Below are 22,770 nucleotides of genomic sequence, written 5' to 3'. Positions count from 1 at the left end.
CCATCACTGAAGGAAAGAGACAGTACTGAGGATAACATGGAGTTGGCCACTGGCACATCTATTCTATCTCAGCCCTTATGCACATATATCTGAGTCTGCAGGAGAGAGAAAACCAAAAATTTTCAACAAGAGATGTTGTTCACCCATAGTTTGTAAGACCTGATGGGGAAAGAGCAGTGCATAGTTAGTTGGGTGCAACCTCCCAGGGTCTCTGGATAAGGCAGTACCGGGAGGCAGTTCCAGTGATAACAATTGTCTGAGTGGTGCTAGGACATTGTAGGTGGCATCAGGACTAGTGTTTTTGGGTTGGAGCCAGCATTAGATGGCATAGGGACAAATAGGCAGGCTAGAGGTCCTCAGAGGATAGTAGCAGGAGATAATTCAATGGAAGGTGACAAGGCACTATAAGCCCAACCCCAATTCCCAGAACCATCATGTTGGAAGATGGTTGATTAGAAGGAGTCATCAGAGAGAAAGGTGACCCTCAGCTCTGATTGAAAGTAAAAGTTAGTGTGATGTCATTGTAAAAGTCTGTATATCTTATGCCTATGTCAGCATATCTTATGCCTACGTGTTACTTTTACAAATTCAACAGGCTACAGTGATTAGGTACAGAAAAGTTAAAATATAGCATTTACTCAAATGACTATTTTCATTATTTAACAAAGTATAAAATAATCCAAAGGGCAGATTCTCAAATACGTTCACCAGCAGTTTTTCTCTAAATTACAGAATTGTCCCTCTTTTGAGATTATGACAAAAGCCAAACAAGAGGAAAGCCACTTCCCCTCTTTATATAAAAAGCCCCTCAATTTTTGTCTCTCAATACACAGTAACCCTATCTTCAAAGTGACAAAAGATGCATCTTTATGTAAATGCTTTGAACTGCATGTAGTACAGACTTCCACATAAGAATCAAGTTAAAATTCATTCCATGTGTTCCGAAAGTATGGTATTCTACCAGATGAGTTTGGGTGGATACAAAACGTTCAGCACATTTGATTTTCCATTGACTTGATGTTTATGTTGGGTGTCCAATTGTTTTAAAGCACGACTAAAGAGTGTAAAAACGCGATAGACATTCATGGGTCCAGAAGAATTCTCTGCTCGGCTGCGTCCCCTGAGCTCCATCTATAGGTATTTCCTAGACCAATTATTTCTTTCCAAACCTTTTGAGTGTTTTGGGATTGCAGTGTTTGAGAAAAGTGGTCATCATAAATGACAATTTTCTACTTAAAAAGCTCTCAGCAAAGAAGCTTCTCTCTCTCCCGCAGGGGTATAGGATTCCTTAAAAATTTCAAGAGTAAGAAAGTGAAGAAGAAAGGGTGATTTTCCATAGCTCAGTATGTCTCGGGGATATATTAGTTGACTTTTATATTTTTCTCTCTCTCCCTTAAAGCCAAGGAAGATTTCTAAATCTTGACAGTACACAGGGTAGGGGCTGGGTTGGGGGGAAGGAAGCTTAGCAATTTGGGACAGATTCTTAGAAATAATTGGCTTTACTTATGACCTAACACTAAGGGAAAATGTTTCAGGAGGCTCCAATTTTATTGCCATTTTTTATTATTTTTATTTAGTATTGGCTTTACTTTTTTAAATGTTTAGCCTTTTTCACCTGCCATGATCTTCCCCAGCAAGTAATTGAACACTGCTTGTCACGTGGTCAGCCTCCGATAAGACTTAAGTATTAGCTTCAGTTGTCAGTTTCCTCTCCCCTCCACCACCTCTTAAGACTATGAGGTTCTCACATTATAATTTCAAGATTTCTTCCTTTTTCCCTTTTTTGTGCTGGCAAAACCTGCTTTTCACTTGTATTAAAACTGTCAAAACTGCCCAAAGGGAAAAAGTATATGTTTTCCCCTTGGTACTGAAAAGAGTGAAGAAGCATATTTTGGCAGTTTCAGTGTAGGTGTGAAATTTTTCACACAGCTCTGCTAGAGAGGTACACAAGTCTGGCCCTGTTGGAGAATCTGATATTTCATGGATGGCAATTTCTTTAAAAGGTATGGCCTAGGGCTAAATTAAAAGATGGGGATTTAGACTAGAAATGATAGCATTCCGTTGAAACAATTGTCAATTATGTGAGAGATGCTGTTGCATATTTAGAAAACAAATGGTGCCCCTTTAAATTTTCCCCATGGCAAGTTTTATTGTAAAATAAAGATTTGGAGTTATACATCAAAAATGTATTTGAGCTTATAGAAGCCACACCATAACAATGCAAAATATATTAGACTGCGAAGTATTGATTTGACATGAAAGCATATCAGTTAGTGAAATGCAGAAACCAATAAAGCATCACCATTGCTGGGTAGGAGATCTCTAGACACGATGTATTTTTACATGTAAACCAATTATTGGCTTTGCTGCATTTAAAAAGGGATGGCATATATTCTTAGAAGTCTTTTTAAAATTCAATCAAATCAATTACATCGATTCCATATCCCATATTAAACAACAGTCTTACATTAAAGTTGACACATTTTGATGACTACCATGAAAGTACCAAAGCTGGGCTAAATTCTCTGGATTCTTTCCCCCAAAGATTTGGCTGCCAAAATATGAATATAAAGATTGATTTTTATTTTACACACAATTTATAGGCCGCTCCATGGCTGATTTTACCTCACAATTTGTTTAATAACAATGGAAATTTATTGAAACATTTACTGCCCATCCTCTGATTTCATCGCAGTTTTAGAATATTAGGTTAATAATTGATCAGATTCACAGGAAAGAGAATTGTGATTTTTAAGTCAAATAAGATTCATATAGCCAGTCCTTTACACTCAGACATCAAGGATGCCTCAATACAATTGAATCTTATTTTAGTGCATTTAATATACTTAAAAACCCATGATACGTACAAGAACTACTTCTTTCTATTCCTATTAGAAGATATCCAAGAAATGCTGTGGATTCACAATGTCTTTTCAGTTCTTGAATATTAGGTGAGGTTGAATCCTCTCAGATTTTATATGTGTCCATAACTTATTTTTATTGTAGAATCAATTTTTGAGATATGGGGAACCTTCTCTAATGGAGGAATCCCCCTTAGTATATCACTCAGTCTTTGCTTGAATTCTTTTATTTATTTATTTTTTTTAAGGAAAGGCAGTTATATTCTGTAACCACTCAAATTTTAGAAGTGGATTCTTATGGTAAAATGAAATCCTTTTCTCTATGATTTTCACTTAAATTAATTCTGTCTCTGGAGCCATAGAGAATACATTCACTCCTTAAGGTTATAATGCGGATATTTATAGATGTTCATCTTATTTTCCTTTGGCCTTTGCTTCTTTAGGCTTAAAGTTCTCGGTTTATTTAGCTTATTGGCCTCAAGTTTGTAGTCTCTTATCTGGGACAGGTATTAACTCTTTTCTCACTATTTTGAGTTTCATCTCAATCTTCCTGTTTCCACCTTAAATAATTTCTCTCCCTTACCAACTTTTCTGTTGTTAGATGCTGTTTCCATAAGGAATTTAAAACATTTATTCTGATCAAGAAACCAGATAAAATTATGGCACAGAATTTTGACATTTGCATGAATCACAATTTGGTTCCCAGAACACCAAGTTTCTAGAGCACTCTGTATGTGGATCCTCTCATCATTGCACATCTCAGCATCCACCCAATGCAACCGTCAAACCAACAGCCTAAGAAGCAGGCAGGGAATTTCTCAAACGCTCCAAATAGCTGCACATCACTGCAGATGATGACTGCTTGGATTTAGGGAACATTTTTTTGGCTGGGGAAACATTCCAATGGGATAGATTAATCTATGTAAACCGCATAGCTCAGCTGAAACTGCTGTTTGGCATTCTAAATTGCCAGCTCCGTCTCCTTTCTGCACAAAAATGCACATTTCTTCCTATAATAAAGATATTTTATAATAGCAATAAGGCAACTCCAGGGTGTGTGGTTATCACGAGATAATCATACCCTAGAGGGATTACAGACACTTGGCTGTGCCTCGTAACACCCCATGTGTGTGTTTATCTCATGATAACCACACTCGCTTTTGTATCTTATTGCCTAATTATCCTCTTCTAATGCAAAATACTAATTTTTTGTCTGAAACAATATGTGCAAGGATGCATTGCTAACAATCACGGGAAGACATTGACAAACAATGCGGCTGCTACTCTATATTCACCTCCCATAGAAAACTGACACACAAGAAGAAAGTTGTGAGAGTGATAGGTGAACATTCCAGGCCATTTTTGAATGAGTTTCTCCTTAAAAGTTTCTCCTCTGTTTTACCCATTAATGTTATAAGATAAATTACCCAGACATTTTTTTTCTCTTTTAGACAGAAGATTTCCCAATTATAATAGAAAATTAGAGAATGAGCAGAAATTTCAAACCTGAAAAAATAAGACACTAACTTCATTTACTTCCAAAAAGTTAATGGCAGAGATTGATTTTGATTTATTGAGTTATCTAATTTAATAAGAATATCTGTATGCTGCTGAGCACTCCTTCACATATATTTCAACTGTCAACCTTTCAAGTTGAAAAATGTATATTAAATTTTCTACCTTACAGTAGGGCAATTCATATGAGTCCATCAATCTTGAATCATTTGACTAACTTTCATAAAGTGAAATTATTGCCTATATAATTATCCCAATTCTACATCGTAATATTTATTATTTTTATATTACATTATTACATAACAATTAAAACCAATAGTGGTTACATGCACAGATTTCCTATGAATCTGATCTCAGAAATGAACATTTCAAGTTTTATTTTCTAAAGTTTTACTTGCATATCCTTGATTATATTTAAGACCCTGCAAAGGCCATTAAGAACACTTGTATTTCATTACTTCAGTTAGATTTTCTTTTTTGCTCAGAATAAATTTAATTTTTCAAGACTTTTACCAAAAGATAATAGTATATTTTTAAAAGTTCATTTTATATATGTATGTGTGTGCATGCACATGTACTTGAGTTCATGTGTGTGCATATGTGTGTATAAACATACTGCCTGTATTTTTCATAAATACCCTTTCAATACTTGTTTCCACAGACCGTGACCATTTTTATCAAGGCCACTTCTTATATTTTCTTAACTTTACAAACTCAGTTTCCTCTTCCTGGTTTCTGACTTCATAAATATCACTGGGTCAAATTTGCTTCAATTCAATAAACCTGTTCTTTCTGAACTGTCTGGTTCTGGGCTGCGAGATGAGCTGTTGCTCTGTCCCCGGAGTCCTGTTCCAAGGGTACATTCTTGAACTTTGATTTGAGGGCTGGATTATCCATCTGCGTTTGCTAACAAAGACTGCACTGAACCGCACTCCATAAATGACAGGGAAATGCAGCAACAATTATTAGTGACTCGAGGCCAGCCTTAGATTGTTGTAAGGACTAAAGGGTGAAAAAAAAGATACTTTAAGAGTTGATACTCCATTAACAGAGGGAAAATGCAATGTTTACTTATCTGTTTTTTATTCACTGGCAGGTAATTAATGGGAAATACCATTTTATTGTTTTTAGACACATGCACATTTTCTTAGAACTGAGCGACATCTTAGAGCTCATTTATCCCAATCACCTCTTTACATAGTCAAGAAAATTTGACAACACCATCTATTCTATTTACTTGTCTTTCACTAAGAGCTGGAAAGAAGATCTTTTAAATCAATATATGTAATTACCTACACCAGAGATGGTATGAGCCTGAAATTAAGCAAAGTTAGCTAAAGCAAAACTTTTTAGACTACCGCGGGGCACTCATCTGTCCTTCCCTAGTATATACTTGGAGAACGAGGAATTTTCACCTATTCAGCTGAATAGTTTGAATAGGTGAAAATATCGGACAGCCTTGAAAACTTTTGAATGTCTTGTATTTTCATTTGACTTTGTGAATAAAAATTTCCAAAATGTAGTTGTAGAAAGTTCTTAGAGTTTACTAGACATTAAGCAAATATTATAAAGGACCTCGTTACTAGAAACCAACTAGGTCCTGTGTACACAAGCATGATTACGCTTTAATACATTACTGAACTCATATGAAAGAAAGCAGAATTTTCCTAGAACCAATAAATACATAAATGAATAAAAAGAAAGAGTGAGCTGAAAGTAGAGTAAGAGTGGCAAGATAGAGGCAAAGAGGAAAGTAAATGCTACTCTGGAGGTAATTGCTGATCCCGGTCCTGGATGAGAAAACAAGCCCTAAAGCTCATACTTTTTTATGACAATCCAATTTAGCAGGAAATTAATAACAAAAAGGTAGATTTTTAAATCATACTTTACAAGCTAAAAAACATAGTTCAGAATTAGTTATGGTACAAAGAAGAAAACAGAATGGAATTGGGAGAAAAAACAACTTAAAATCAAATGTAATTAAAATACGAAATTTGTAGGATGGCGCAAAAGTGAGAATTTGAAGGATATTTACAGCCCTAAATTATTATATTAAAAAGAATTGCTGAAAAATAATAACCTAAGCATCTAACCTAAGAAATCAGGAAAAGAACAATAAACTTAAGTATAGTAGATAGATGTAAAACAATAGAAGACTAGAAATAATAAAAATTAAATTAAACATTAATGAAAAAGAAAACATTGCAGAAGCATCTACAAAGAAGTAGTTCTTCGAAGAGAACCCCAAGTAAAGTTAATTTAAAAAAAGAAAGAAAATGGAGATAATGCATAAACAATACTAGAAAGAAAATGGGAAATATTTGTATACAGGCTAGATTTAAGTGTAACTAAGAAATATAAATCTCCTAGTGACAATAAATATGAAAGTTATAAGAATGGACACATTTCTAGAAAAATATAAGTTATTACAAATGACTTGAAACACTGAAACACTGTATTTTCTGTATTCATTAAAGTATTTGAAAACCAGGACCAGATGGGTTTACCAGAAAATTCTACCAACTATTCAAGAAACACACCATTTCAATCTTACATAAACTCTTCCAGAAAACTTAAAATTGGGGGCACCACAAGTCATAATATAAGGTTAATATAACTCTGAAATCAAAATCAGAAAGGGAGCATACAAGGTAGGAAAATCACAAGCTCATTTTATTCATGAATTATATGAAAAATTCCTCAAAAACATAACAATATGAGGAATAAAGAGAAACAAATGCCTAATTACATTTATTATAAGAATTCAAGGGTGATTTAATGCTAGTAAATAGACAACTGTGTTTACCATATAGGCAGATTAGAGGAGAAAAATGCTTTTCTGAATGGATAAAGACAAAGCATTTGATAAAATTCAATTATCCATAGATATTTTATAAAATTTTCAGACACAGTCTTTCAACCAAGTAGGCAAACAAAATGCTTAATGGTGAAATATTAGAATCTTAACTGTTAATATCAGGACGGAAGTCGACTAATACAAGTTGCTGGCAACATTGTCCTGGAGTTCCTGGCCACACACTAGAAAGAGAAAAAAAATCATAAAGTCTGGAAAAACAGAAACAAAACTGTTGGTAAACAGCTGATAAAAAGTTTCTCAATATAGACAAGTCCAAAGAATATACAGAACAAGTTTTGGGAGATTCGATTAGTAAAGTTGCTAGATTATAAGATCAGTATATGAAAACCCATTACATTTGTAAACAACAGCAAAAAATAGTTAGAAAAAATAAAGTTAAACATACAATAACAACAAAAAGTAGATGGTACCTAGCAATCTGATAAAAATGTGGAAGACATCTATGAAAAATATATAGAGAAAGACAAAATCTCAATAAATAGGGATACCATATTCATGGATTGAAAAAACTCAAAGTCGCTGAAAAGTTTTGATGCAATTTTGATCAACATCTCAACAGGAATTTGTTAAGAGAAATTGGCAAACTAATTCTAAAATGTAAGGGAAAGAACTAGAGGTAAGGAAAACAAAGCTACTCCTGAAGAAGATGGCAGCTTACTCCACGAGATGTCAAAATTCATCATAAAGCTGTGGTAATTAGGGTAGTATGATACTAGTCCAGGGGTAGACAAGTGGAGAAATGTAAGAGGAAGCAAAACCCGTAAACAGATATATGCATCTATGGAAACTTGGTATATGACAAAGGTGGTATTACAGATCATGGCAAAATGAGAAACCCTTGATTAAATGGTGCTGTGACAATTGTTAATCCATATAGAAATATCAATGTAGAGCCTTAACACCAAAAAATCCCAGAAAATAAACTCCACATAAATTAGAATTAAATGTGTAAGTCAAAACTTGAAACTTTAAGACTACATTTTAGGAGACACTCTTTAGAAACTCAGAATTGGAAAGGTTTTCTTTGGCAAGACACACACTCACACTCATATGCACCCACAAATGCTAATTAAAGAAGAAGAATCTTAATAAATACAATAACTTTATAATTTTAAATTTATGTTTATTAAAATATCATACAAAGATGAAAAGCTAAACCACAGACTGGGAGAATATGTCATCAACAAGGATTAATAACAGAATATCAAAACAACTACTGCAAATTAATAAAATAAACTAACAGAAAAATGATAATTAAAATTCACCAAAATAAGGAAGTTCAGAGGGGAGATTAGTTTTAAGAGGGAAATGAAATTTGAGGCCCTGTTGAGTTTTAAGGTTATGGCAGAAGTTGTGGATCAATCTGACCAATAGAACACATATTGGTGTGGGTATGAAGAATGTGGAAGGGAACATTTGCTTAGCCTGGTGACATGGGTGTGGGGAAGAGAGTCAGGATGCTGAACAGATATTGAACCAGTCTTGTTTCAGCCTCATCCTGCATCCTGGCTCAGAGCTCGCTGTTGCGCCCCCCAACCCTTTACCTTCTACCGCTTTTACCCTGTTCTGCAGCATGAATTGACTTGCTTCTTATTGGCATTGCTTCCTTCATCCCTTGTGGATAAAAAGAGTTCCAATTTTGTTTTGTTATATAACATGCATCTTTCTCAACTGCTATCTTTCTCTCTCCAATTATCTTTGTCCTTGGGATCTTGCTTTTTTTTTTTTTATCCTCTGTTTTTGATTTGGTGATGGGTAAAGATAAATTCATATGCCCAATATGCCACAATTTACTTGAAATCCTCTACTTGAAAGTCAAATCTAAATTGTCACCATCCCTCATCAGCTGAGGTGTTTAGGTTCTCTAGGTCCCAATTGTGTGTTATTAAAGAAAACCATATTCTTTGGGTGTGAATTTTGGCTCCAGCATTTACTAGTTAGGTTAAGCAAGATAAGCTATTTAATCCTTCTTAGCTGACATTTTCTTATCACAAAATGAGACTCTTTAATGTGCACCCCACGAAAATATTTTAAGAATAATATAAGCAAAATTCCTGGGTTATGTAGCATATGTGGTCATCTTGCCACTTCCCATCTGGTAGAATAGTAGTACCTACAGTATAAATCCTTGATTGTAACCCAGCTGTATATTTTTCCTGACTTTCTTGGGCTGCTTTCAACTCGAGGATGTGTAAGGGACATTACAGAAAGGCTTTCTGTTTCGCTTGGAACATTGGACTGAGTGATCATTGAGATATTTTCCTCTTGAGATTCTGATTGCAGCTTTCTCCTTTGGTGTTTACTTTACTCCAAGGGTTATCAGCAGCAGCATTTAGGCTGAGAAAATGTTAAATCAAGTGAAACTGATCACTGGTCTATTCTTCCTGGACACCTCTTGGGGACTGCTATAGAAACTTCTACTGAATTTAGCACTGTGACCTGGATGCCCAACAGTTTGGTGATCTGATCTCTGTCTTGTCTCTAGTATGTTATGTTCTCAATCCCAGCTCACTGCTTTAGTTTCTTTATAGGGAAAAAGAAGGGGAGAGCTTGGCCAAGAAGGTTTGGTCCAGCCGTGAATGAATCTGAAATCTTAGAGAGGAGGCTGGGCTCATAGTGAGAAAATAATGCTGGCATTAATCCACTTAGAATTGCACAGTGCTCCCAGCCCTCCACCTACAATGTGGATTGGTTTAACACCCTTTGTGGGTGTTATTTGGCCATTCCCTTCAAATGCTAATGACCAGCTAGTTTAACACTCTTTATTGGTGTTATTCGGACAGTCCCTTCAAATCTGAATGAATAGCTTGCTTTGTTTCCATAGACAGGAGAGCCAAATAACTTCAGGGCCTAGAAGCAAATTATTTCTCTGGTATAGACCCACCCTGAATGATGAATTGGGCTCTATGGTGGCTGTTTCACTGAAGACTGGGATTTCCCTACCCATCGCAAACCAGGCCAAAAAGGAGCTAAACCATTTTCTCCTCATTATCACCTCATTAAGCTCCCCAGGCCAGTGCAGTGCTGGGGTAGAGGCCTGCTACAGGTAGCTTAATGAGTTTCTTATTTATAGGCCCCTGTGCTACTATGCAAAAGCTTGTTATTCCCAGGCCTGGGATACGGCATTTTCTAAAGGGAATTGAGAAATGCAATTATCAAGCATCTTAGTATGGGCCTCACACTGCTTCATTTGGCCACTGGACCGACAATAAATAAATTCATTTGTTAGATTTGTAGAATTTGATATTGTGCTGCAGTGTTTACCCCAATTTTCTTGTTTTCTTCTTCTAACAACACAGAACAGATGCTGCCCCAGATGTAGAAGATGCAGATGTTGCCAGCTTCAGGATAACTCCAGATTCATAACTATATGTGGCATTCTACAGATTACTCAGTTCAATTTTGAGGGGAAAAATTGTCCCCCAACTCACAATGTTTAAATATTTTTTCATGATTTGTATGTGGCTTGGAGATCACACAATTGAGAAGTGCAAAGCAGTCCCATTTTTAGTTCCCACACAAAGATATTTAAAATAGCTGTAATTCATATGCAAATATACAAGACTAATCAGTGGTCCATATTTTGAGTTTTCAATAAATACAATAATTGCTAAGAATTCAGGCACTGAACATTTATTAAGCACTGACTATGTGTCTGGCATCAAGCAAGGTACTGACAGGATGTAAAAAGTTAAACACACAAGTCATTGTCATAGATTCAAAGAAATGTATCATCTGAAGAAGTCATAGCAGTCATAACTTCGGTTTATATAGAGACAAATATACATTTATTCAAGTGTGTGCCTATGAATATGTATGTATGTGCATAAATTTCTCCACAAAGACACAATATAGATTGAAGGAAGAACAGAATAATTTGAAAGCAAAATAAAAGTCAGTCAGTAGCAAACAGACCAAATAACAGGCACAATATCTGTTGTCAAATAATAATATAAATAATTGGTGACTTATAATGTGAGAGGGAAAAACCACATAAAATGGATTTCATTAAAAGAGGGGGAGAATCTGGCTTTATTCATACTATTATAGAGAGTTAAGCAGACACAAATAGTGTAAATATTTGAATGCCTGTGCTGAATGATATGGAATATACATAAATGATTATTATAAACCCTCTTCTCATCTTGATTATGGGTGGGGAGGAAGTAAGGTAAGTATATTAAAACCATATAATATTATACAGAAAAAAGCCCATTATAGAAGTTAAAAAATAATGATAAAGTACTAGGAGGAATTCTTCTAATTTAAGGAATGAAAGCAAGCAGAATGGTTGAGTTAGAATTTGAGTTCAGAGTTAATAGGATGGGAAGGTTTCAAAAGAGTACCCTCCCAATATTTCCATGTGAGACAGACTTAGCTATAGTATGTGATTACCAGGAGCTTCAAAGATAGAGACATGTTTTGAGGTTATATTTTCAATGCCAGTCTCCCATTTTCACTTGGCTTTTGTTATTTGAGGTGGTTAACTGGCCAGCAGACATAGATAAGGAAGTGGTTACATCTCACCCTACTCTGTGCTATTTCTGCCATAAAAAAATTAACAAAAGTATAAGGCACAGAATTGCAGGTTGTATTCAGAAAATATGGATTAACTTTTCCTAGTAAGAACTTGAAGAATATGTATTCATACCTATAAATGAGGTATATAGTAGAATATATAGATTAAAAAATAGATTAGAGAAAGAAAGAGTAGGTGAAGAATAGAGAAAAGGTGGGTCAATAAAGCTGGGTTAGGAATTTCAGGCTTTTCTCTCTAGGCAGTTGGAAGCAATTTTTTCTTCTTCTTGTTTTGTTTTCCCAGCAACAGGATGGAATGGCCAGAAGGTTAATGTAGAAGTGACATAAGGGATAGACTGGTGAAGGGAAAAACTAGAGGTCAGGAGATCCTTTAGGGGCCTATTTAATAGTCCAAGTTAAAGTGAAAAAATGAATTTCAGATAAAGTGGAAAAATAAAATGAATTCAGGTGATAGTTTAGAGTTAGAACACTAATTGAATAATTTAGTTAGAACACTTTCATAGTGAAAGGTTTGTATAATTGAAGGACAACTAAGATTTCAAACTTGGAAAACTAGGAGAATAGCAATACCATTGACAGAAATGTGAAAATCTATGGAGCTTTTGTTTTAGAATTTGGTAGTGGGGGAGATGATAAAAATAATTTTTGGAATGTTAAGTTGGAAGTTCAGACATCTTTTACAATAGAATGTCCAACAGGCAATAAGAAATTTGGGACTGTAGCTTGAAAGATAATTGCTGCTATAGAATAAATCAGAATATTAAGACATTGTAGAAAGAAAATGGAGACTGGGACGATCCATTATGTATATGGTATGTTAAGAAAGAAGAGAAATCTGAGGAGAAAAGAGAGGAATCAGGATTGTGAGAGCAAAAGCAGATTAGTTCAGTTTCAGAGTAGTTTCCATAACAGGAATATTCAGGAAGAAATAGATGGTAAACAGTATTAAGTGTTCTAGAACAGTTAAGTTCAATAATTTAGAAAAGATCATTGGATTTTTTGGCCAGATGGTAAGAAATGAACAACTGAATATTAATCTATGAAAGTTTCTAATTTAACAGATATATACTGAACATTTAATCCAAAAGCAACAGAGTACACATTCTTCTCAAGTGCACATGGAATATTCTCCAGGATAGATCATATGTTAGGCCACAAAACAAGTCTTAATAAATTTAAGAAGATTGAAATCATATCAAGAATCTTTTCTCACCACAATGGTATGAAACTAGAAGTCAATTACAAGAAGAAAACTGGAAAATTCACAGATAGGTGGAGATTAAACAACAAGCCACTGAATAACCAATAGGTCAAAGAATAAGTTAAAAGAGAAATCAAAAAATCCCTTCAGACAAATGAAAATAGAAATACAACATACCAAAACTTATGGATTGCAGCAAAAACAGTTCTTAGAGGTAAGTTCATAGCAATAAATGCCTACCTCAAGAAATAAGAAAAGATCTCAAACAACCTAACTTTACACCTCAAGGAACTAGGGAAAAAAGAATATATGAAGCCCAAAGTTAGTAGAAGGAAGAAAATAACAAAGATCAGAGCAAAAATGAATGAAATACAGACGAAGAAAACTAAGAGCTGGTTATTTGAAAAGATAAAATTAGCAAACCATTAGCTAGATGCACCAAGAAATGAAGAGAGAGGACTCAAATAAATAAAATTAAAAATGACAAAAGAAGGCATTACAATTGATACTGCAGAAATACAAATGATCGTAAGAGACTATTGTGAACAATCACATGCCAACAAATTGGACGGCCTAGAAGAAATGGTTAAATTCCTAGAAACATATACCCTACCAAGACTGAATCATGATGAAATAGAAAATCTGAGAAGACCAATTACAAATAAGGAGACTGAATCAGTAATCAAAAACCTCCCAACGAACAAAAGTTCAGGACTAGACAGTTTCCTGGGTGAATTTTACCAAACATTTAAAGATGAATTAATATTGAGCCTTTTCAAACTCTTCCAAAAAATAGGAGAGGAAGAAACACTGCCAAACTCATTTGATGAGGTCAGCAATATCCTAATACCAGAACCAGACAACGATGCCACAAGAAAAGAAAATTATAGGCCAGTATCCCTGATGAACATAGATGCAAAAATTCTCAACAAAATATTAGCAAACTTAATTGAACAATACATTAAAAGGATCGTGCACCACAATCAAATGGGATTTATTCCAGGGATGCAAGGATGGTTCATCATTTGGAAATCAATCAGTGTGATACACCACATTCACAAAATGAAGGATAAAAATCATACCATCTCAATAGATGCAGAAAAATCCTTTGACAAAATTCAACAAGTTTATGACAAAAACCCTCAACAAAGTTGGTGTAGAGGGAATGTACCTCAACATAATAAAGGCTATATATGACAAAACCACAGCTAACATCATACTCAACAGGCAAAAGCTACAAACTTTTCCTCTAAGATCAGGAAAAATATGAGGATGCCCACTGTCACTACTTTTATTCAACGTAGTATTAGAAGGCCTAGCCAGAGCAATTTGGCAAGAAAAAGAAATAAAAGGAATCAAATTCACAGGATGAAGTAGCACTGTCACTATTAGCAGATGACATGATATTATATATTTAAAACCCTTAAGACTCCACCAAAAACTGTTAGAACTAAAAAAATTTAGTAAAGTTGCAGGATATAAAATCAATATACAAAAATACGTTGCATTTCTATACACTAATAGTGAGCTTTCAGAAAGAGAAATTAGGAAAACAATGCTATTTACAACTGTATCAAAAAGAATAAAATGCCAATGAATAAATTTAACCAAGGATGTGAAAGGCCTGTACACTGAAAACTACAATACATTGATGAAATAAATTGAAGACACAGATAAGTGGAAAGATATTCCATGCTCGTGAATTGGAAGAATTAATATTGTTAAAATGTTCATATTACCCAAAGCAATCTACAGAATCAATGCCATTTCTATCAAAATTCCAATTCTAAAATTTATATGGGACTACAAGAAACCCCAATAGCCAAAGCAATCTTGAGAAAGAAGAACAAAGATGGAGGCATCACGCTCCCTGATTTCAAACTACATTACGAAGCTATAGTAATCAAAACAGTGTGGTATTGGCATAAAAACAGACACACAGATCAATGGAACAGAATAGAGGCCCAGAAATAAACTTAAGCATACATGGTCGATTTATGACGAAAGAGTCAAGAGTATACAATGGAGAAAGGACAGTCTCTTCAATAAATGATGTTGGGGAACATGGACCAATATCTTATACAAAATGAAAAATATAAAAGTCATCAAAGTTTGAACATAAAACCTGAAATCATAAAACTCCTAGAAGAAGACATAGGCAGTAAGCTCCTTGACATTGGTTTTGGCAATGATTCTTTGCCAAAAGCAAACGAAATAAAAGCAAAAATAAAAAAGTAGGAGTATATAAAACTAACAACTTTTGCACAGCGAAAGAAACCATCAAAAAAATGAAAACACAATCTACCAAATGGGAAAAATATTTTCAAATCATATATCTGAGAAGGAGCTGAGATCCAAAATATATAAAGAACTCATAGAACTCAATAGCAAAAAGTAATCCAATTTAAAAATGGACAGAATATTTGAGTAGACATTCTTCTAAAGAAGACATACAAATGGCCAACAGTTACATGAAAAGATGCTCAACATCTCTAATCATCAGGGAAACGAAAATCAAAATCACAATAAGATATCACTTCACACCTGTCAGAATGGCTTTCATCAAAAAGACATGAGATACCAAGTGTTGGCAAGGATGTGGAGAAAAAGCAACCCTGTGCACTGTTAGTGGGAATGTAAATTGGTTTAGTAACCATGCAAAACTGCACAGCAGTTCCTCAAAAAGTTAAAAATAGGACTACCATATGATCCACCTATTTCACTTTTGGGTATTTATCTGAAGAAAATGAAAATACGAACTCGATAAGATATATGCATTTCCATGTTCATTGTAGCATTATTTACAATGAAGTATATAGAAAAGGTTAATATCTGAGTAAATATAAAAATATTTATACCAACAGGAAAATGGCAATAATTTATTAAAGTAATTAGAGCATTTGAAGGGGAATAATACAGGATAACAATAGCATAAATGGTGAGAGAAGGAGAAATGCAATTTCCTTACTAGAAAGAGATAAAAGGTGTAAATTATTCTAGGCTTTATTTGGATAACCATTAAAAACAATTAAAAATATAAAATTAGCTAGGTAAAATGGGGAATAAAATGAAAAGATTAATAGCATAGAAGTTAATAAATGAACAATGGGAAATATAAAACAGGTAGGAAAAGTAGAAAAATGTAGTAAGATAGAATTAAACCCACAAATATTACTAATCATGTTTAATGTAAATAGAATAAATATGACACTTGAAAGTCAAATTCTGTCAGACTGCAAGTTTAAAATGACAATATGCTATTCACAGGAAACACACCTTACATATAGGCACGCAGAAAAATTGAAAGTAAAAGGATGAAAAAAGTTTACCAATTGAATATCTTTTTCTTTTGGAAAGTTACTATAACTACGCAATTTAATATCAGTCTAAGTAGAATTTAAGACAAGATATAATATAAGAAGAGCATTTAATAATGATAAGTCGTCCTAGTTAATCTACTAGGAAGATAAGAGAATTCTAAATTTGTACACAATAATATAGGCTTAAAAAGAAAAAATGGACAGAACAGAAAGGAGAAATAGACAAATCCACAATCATAATAGGAAATTTTAACATCTCTCTCGGTATATGATAAACCATGAAGGTAGAAAATCAATAGATAAAAGATTTGAACACCAAGATTTAACAAATTTGATCTAATTGATGTGTATAGAACCCTAGACCCAATAACTACAAAATACACCTTATTTTCAGATGCACATGGAACATTTACCAAAACTTTTCTTAAACTAGGTCATAAAGCAAGTCTCAATAAATTTCAAAGGATTAAAATTGTATGGTGTATGTTCTCTAACCATAAGTTAAACTAAAAGTCAATAAGAAAATATTAATTACAAAACACCCAAATATTTTGAAATAAAGCAATAGATAAAATGAAGAAATCCAAAAATTGTTTTTGTGAAAGACAAATAAAAGTAACAACTCTCTACAAAGACAGATTTTAAAACAAGAAAAACACAACTTTAATAGGAATGAAAAATGGAATACTCCTATAGATGCTGCTGACATTACAAAACCAATAAGAGATTATGGTAAAGAATTTCACATCAATAAATTGGAAAGTCTAGATGAAAAGGCAGATATTACAAAGATAATAAGAGGATATGGTGAACAACTTATCAACAAATTTGAAAAATTAGATGAAATGGATAAATCTCTTGAAAAGCATATTACCAAAATGGACACAAGAAGAAACAGAAAAACTGCATAGTTCTGAATATTTAATTTAAAACCTTTCCACAAGGAAAATGTCTGGCCCAAATAGCTTACTGGCAAATTTTTTCAAATATCTAAAGAAAAAAAATAACACCAATGCTACACAAACTCTTCCAAGGGTAGAAAAAGAGGAATACTTTCCAATTCATTTTATGAGAATAGTGTAACTATGCATCCAAAACCTGAGAAGGACATTAAAAGACATGTTAACCATGTCAAGATGTTAAGGGGAAAACAATCCTATGAGTTCAGCAGATCCAGAAAATTTTGTGATAAAATTCAATACCCCATTATGATTTAAACACACACACACAAACACGCAAACATATAATCACCTCAGCAAACAAAGGAATCAAGAGGAACTTCTTTAATCTGATGGAGGACATTTACAATTTAAAAAAAAAACCCTACAAATCTAGAGCAAACATTATGCTTCTTTTAAATACAGTACTAAAGGTCCTAGCTAGTGCAACAAGACAAGAAATGGAAATTAAAAGTATAGGGAGGGCATAAACTTCCAGCTATAAGATAAATACGTTCCAGGCATATACTACAGCAATACCACGTCATATACTTGAATGTTGCTAAGACAGTAGATCTTCAATGTTCTCACTACAAGAAAGAAATGGTAATTATGTGAGGGGACCGAGAGCTTAACTGACTCTCCTGGGGTAATCATTTCACACCATATAAGAGGCTCAAATCATTACAGTGTGCACCTTAAACTCACACAATGTTGTATGCCAATTATATCTCAATAAACCTGGAAAAAATAAAGGTAAATGGAGTGGAAAGGTAGAAATAAAACTGTAATTATTCACAGAAAACATGATTGTGTTCCTAAAAACTCCAAAAGACCCCACAAGATCCAAGAGAATTAATAAGTGAATTTAGTAAGTTCCCTGGCTGCAAGGTGAATCAATATATATAAATGAGTTGTTTTCTTATATAGCAGCAAAAGACATTTAGAAATTGAAACTTAAAACAATACCATTTACAAGAGTATAAAATAAAATCAAATACTAGGAATAAATATAACAAAAAGTATGCAAATCCTCTGCACAGAAAACTATGAAAAACCATAAAACTAAAATAAGTGAGAAATATAATGCATTTATAGATTGTATTTTGGGAAAACTGCTATCCAATCTCAACCAAAATCCAAGAAAATTCCATTTTGCGGATAATGATAGATTCTAGAATTTTTACAGAAACACGAAGGATGAAGAATAACCAAAAGTCTAAAAGAAAAACATATCTAAAGGACTTACACTACCAGATAAAAGACTTCTTCTAACTCTACATTAATTATTGGTACAGTGTGGTATTGGTACAAGGATAGACAAATAGACTAGTGGAACAGAACAGAGTGTCCAGAAATAGAGCCACAAATATGTAAGCACTTGATTCAAGACAAAGTTACTGCTGAAAAAACAGAGTTTCTAAAAACAGTGTCAACAAAATTACCAGTCTTAACTACTAATGTACCTAATCTTCATATGAATTTGAGAGATTTGGTCATACCATTTTACAGATAAGAAAAATATGAATTTTAACTCAAGGTGAATTCTCTATTTTTCTAAATACTGACAAGCCTTCTCCATCTTTTCAAAACTGAAATCAACTTTGACAAGCTTTCAATTTAATAAATTGACATTTTGATTATCCCATAACTTAATTATATGTTTAGTGAGCTTTATTGGCATATTAAAATAATTACAAAGAGATTATAACTGAAATGACATGTATTTTAATTCAAGGACATGATGAAAACCTTATATTAATGTCTATATTCACATTTGAACTTCAAAGTGTTAAACTTATTAACCTCCAAGGAATGTGTAAGAGATCGAATCTTCCTAAATATACAGTTTTCACATATAACACCATCTTGAAAACATCTGGACTTCACAGAAACCACGGGGTGAGAAATAATCCTTCAAGACCTAACACAACCACATTCCTATCAGGGTAAAAAGATTTTTTTTCAGAAAGTGTTTGATTTTTCTGTAAGTACAACTAAAATATAAATACATACAGCCCTGTTCCTAATGTAGCTATCTGATCTTTGTATACTTTTGGGGGAAGGTCAGGCAAACATTCTCTCTGAAGTTTCAAAAACCTGCTTTTCCCCAGAGACAGAATCTCAGGGAGAATTTGATAGGCTGACAAAAGAGACAACCGTTTGGTAGTGCATAGGTGTGGCTGAATATCAGTGGAAATTTAGAAAGTGGAAGAATTCTTTTCAGTTGAGATTTACAAACAGTATCCTTTATATCTTCCTGGTGCCTCGCTGTAAAACTGAGATAAGTTTGAACATTCATCAGCCAATAAAACACAGTAACTATGTAGTAATGTAAGACAAGAACAAGGGGGAAAATCTTGTATGACAAAAAAAAAAGAATAATAAAAACATGAAAAATCACTATAATCATGAGAACTATTTTAAAACCCAAGTCTAATAAGTAAATCCCACAAGAAGTTCAACATCAGATTTTGCGGGGCATTTCTTCTGTAGGCAGCCCCTGATTTTGTGTTGCCGTGGCCGATGTTGAAGTCACAAGCTCACCTCATAAGGGGAATGTATACTACATGTCCAGTTTGTTATAAGCTTTGCTATTTCCCCACCATGGGGTGTCTTCTCTGCTCACCAAGGGAGTCATGGGAGAGATGTCAGGGCAAAGGGCTGACTCAGCAAATTTGTGGAAACCAAGGCTCATGTTTACTGTTCAAATTGAATCAGAACTTGATGAATAGAAGTTCACAAGGCAAAAGACTGAAGATAAGTGAACCTGAAAGAGATGCTGAGCAATAGGTGTCAAAGGGATGTTTCTCATCCTGGGGCCTGCTGCCACCAGGGCCGCTGCTATATGCCATTCCTGCCAACTCAGTAGGATTCAGGGATTCAGGCAGGGTCTTGATTGGAGCTCTCGCTCTACCACTTATTATAAGATCTCAGGCAAGCCACTTTCCCTCTAAGCCTCAGTTTCCCTAAATCCAAAATCAGGACAAAACACCTACCATAATTACCTCAGGGGTTTGAAACAAAAAAGGTAAGGATATGGGAGCACTCCTTGGACTCACTTTTTTTTTTCTTTTGCTGAGGGAGTTTTCCTGAGCTAACATCCATTGTCAATCTTCCTCTTTTTGTATGTGAGTCGCCACCATAGCATGGCCACTGACAGATGAGTAATGTAGATCCATGCCTGGGAACTGAACCCAGGCCACGGAAGCAGACGCCAAACTTAACCACTAGGCCACCAGGACTGGCCCCGGACTCACTTCCTTATAAATGTGATTTCTGTCTTTGTACACATTTAGCAGTATCAGAGTACTGCTGAAACAGCTCTTGGGGAAGAATATGAGTGAAAACTCTTGGATTTAAGTCTTCATTCAATTACTAACTAAGACTCTGGGTCAGATGGCACGATAGGCACTTAGGATACAGAGGTGAAAAATCACTGGGGCTTCTTCATCTTTCGGATGAAAAGTGCAGGCTAGATAATATCCACTAATATCCAGAGCCACTCCACGCAAGAGGATTATACACATGCAGCCTGTTGAGCCAAGGCTGAGCCCATGCGGTTTGCTTTGGACAGTAAAATATGAGTGAAAATGATATGTGTTCTCTCCACACAGAAATGTTAAGTTTCAGCACGTAGGTTGACTTATTCTTTTACTCTTTCCAAACCTCTCACATTGTCAAAAGATATATTAACCCCTTGAAAAAGCCACGCTGTCCATGTGGCTCAAGCAAGGATTGCATTTTATTGTTTTAAGGGTCCTGAGGTTTTAGGATTATTTTTTTCTGCAGAATAATCAACCTCATCTGTCCTGATAAAACAATGAAATGAGTTTTTTCTTAAACCTAAAGTTGTTTAATTTAAGGACTGGACTTTCTTTTGAGTTTATATTCTTCCTACATTTTTATACTCTCATAAAATACCCTTTCTTTTATGAAATGATTATCATGCTGTTAGGAGTGGAATTCCAAAATGTTGGAATGACATAAATATAATAAATTACATGAATACAATAAAAATGTACCACATGACTGCTTTTAGGAGAAAACAATTATCTCTAATAACTGCTAAAATATTGCCTTCAAAAGATTTGCCAATCCAGCCTTATGTCATAAGATTTTGGACTTTCTACGTGAGAACACAAATCAGGTTTTGGGTTTCACACTGGGAACCAAACCGTGATAACTTTGTTCATGACCTTGAAACACAATGACAGGTCTCTGAATATCTCATTGTTTGAATCTCATATGGACAGAGCAAAGGTAAGGTATATTGGATGACTGCTCTTCCTATGTTAAAGCATTTCAAGGCCATATTACAATTTACTGTCTTCAAACACCTGCCCACATATTTTAAGCAGTGTGAAAACTGTTGTGTAATTCCTGTATAATTAAAAGACTTCTGATCAAACACCAAACAATCAAGGATTCAAGTCTGTTTGAAAGGAGGTTTAGGGTAGAAGACTGAATTTTTAGAAAAATAAGGGAGAATTCTAGAACCTATATCAAAGACTGCTATGGAATGGGCAGTTTCATTTAATGAGTGGAGTGGATTGGAGGGGAGGACTAGAGGAAGGGGCTGGGGAGAAGGTCGAGAATTGCCAAACTCGGCTCAGCTTGGCACTTGCCAATTCAGAATCCCGGAGGCCTCCCTGGAGCCCTGGTGTGCCTAATTCCTTGTGTTTTCGTTTTCCTTTTAGATGCCTTTCCAGTGGAGCTAACAAAAAACAAAACAAAATAAAACAGTCTCCAACATACTAAACAGCTGTCGCCAAGATCAGAAAGCATCAGAAAAGACCCTAAAGAGTTGTCTAATCCCCAAGGAAGAGCTTGTTTAAGTGGAGAAGTGCTTGCAGCAGAAACTTTCGAAATTTCAGGGAGTGGAATTTTATTGTCAGAACTTTCAATAAAAGTGCAGCTGCAGATCCTGGGAGCATTAAATAAAAATTGCCAACAAGCTGTCTTACCTGTGTGCACTCCACGGAAAGAAAGGGCAATTGTGAGCAAGTCGCGCTTGTACGTCAGTCAAAACTCTGACAGCTACCCTGTGAAGTTTGACGAGCTGCCATGTGCTCGACTACCTAAGATACTCTTAACTGAACCATAAAAAGACAAATAAATTAGTAATTGTATCCCTCCTGTCAATGTCCTTTTTCGTGAACTTCTCAAGCTGTTGGTTAACATTGTCTGGAATGACTTACCAATGTATTCTTAGCTTTCTTAGAAAAGGCAGATACACTTGATTTTTTCCAAATTGTTCTTTGAATTGATTTAAGAAAATGATACAGATATTACCCATTTCTGGACCTCTCGTTTTACTCCCTGGTCTGCCTCCTCCCATTAGGAAATCAGACCAATAAGATTAACATAATCTTTCTTGGAATTGACTGTTCTTTTTAAATAGATCCCATGATAGACATGTGTAAAAATCAATAACAGGCTCCTCATTTGTCAAAGCTAATGACTAAACTCATTTTGAAGTTCAATAGTGGTTACTGAAGAGTGGCCACACATTATA

The 22,770-nt window shown here is 34.5% G+C and overlaps 1 long non-coding RNA gene across 1 annotated transcript in view; it reads left to right on the top strand.

The window, feature by feature from the left end:
- Nucleotides 1–22,383, top strand: part of LOC139084185 (uncharacterized) — a 503,309-nt gene extending 480,926 nt beyond the window's left edge. Inside the window, exon 7 of the long non-coding RNA XR_011541567.1 lies at nucleotides 21,953–22,383. This is a non-coding gene — a long non-coding RNA (uncharacterized lncRNA). The remainder of the gene's footprint in view (nucleotides 1–21,952) is intronic.
- The last annotated feature ends 387 nt before the right edge of the window (nucleotides 22,384–22,770 follow it).

The sequence above is a fragment of the Equus przewalskii genome, chromosome 1, assembly GCF_037783145.1.
Source record: "Equus przewalskii isolate Varuska chromosome 1, EquPr2, whole genome shotgun sequence".
Taxonomy (NCBI): Eukaryota; Metazoa; Chordata; class Mammalia; order Perissodactyla; family Equidae; genus Equus; species Equus przewalskii.
This window is presented reverse-complemented; position numbering and strand designations above follow the sequence as displayed.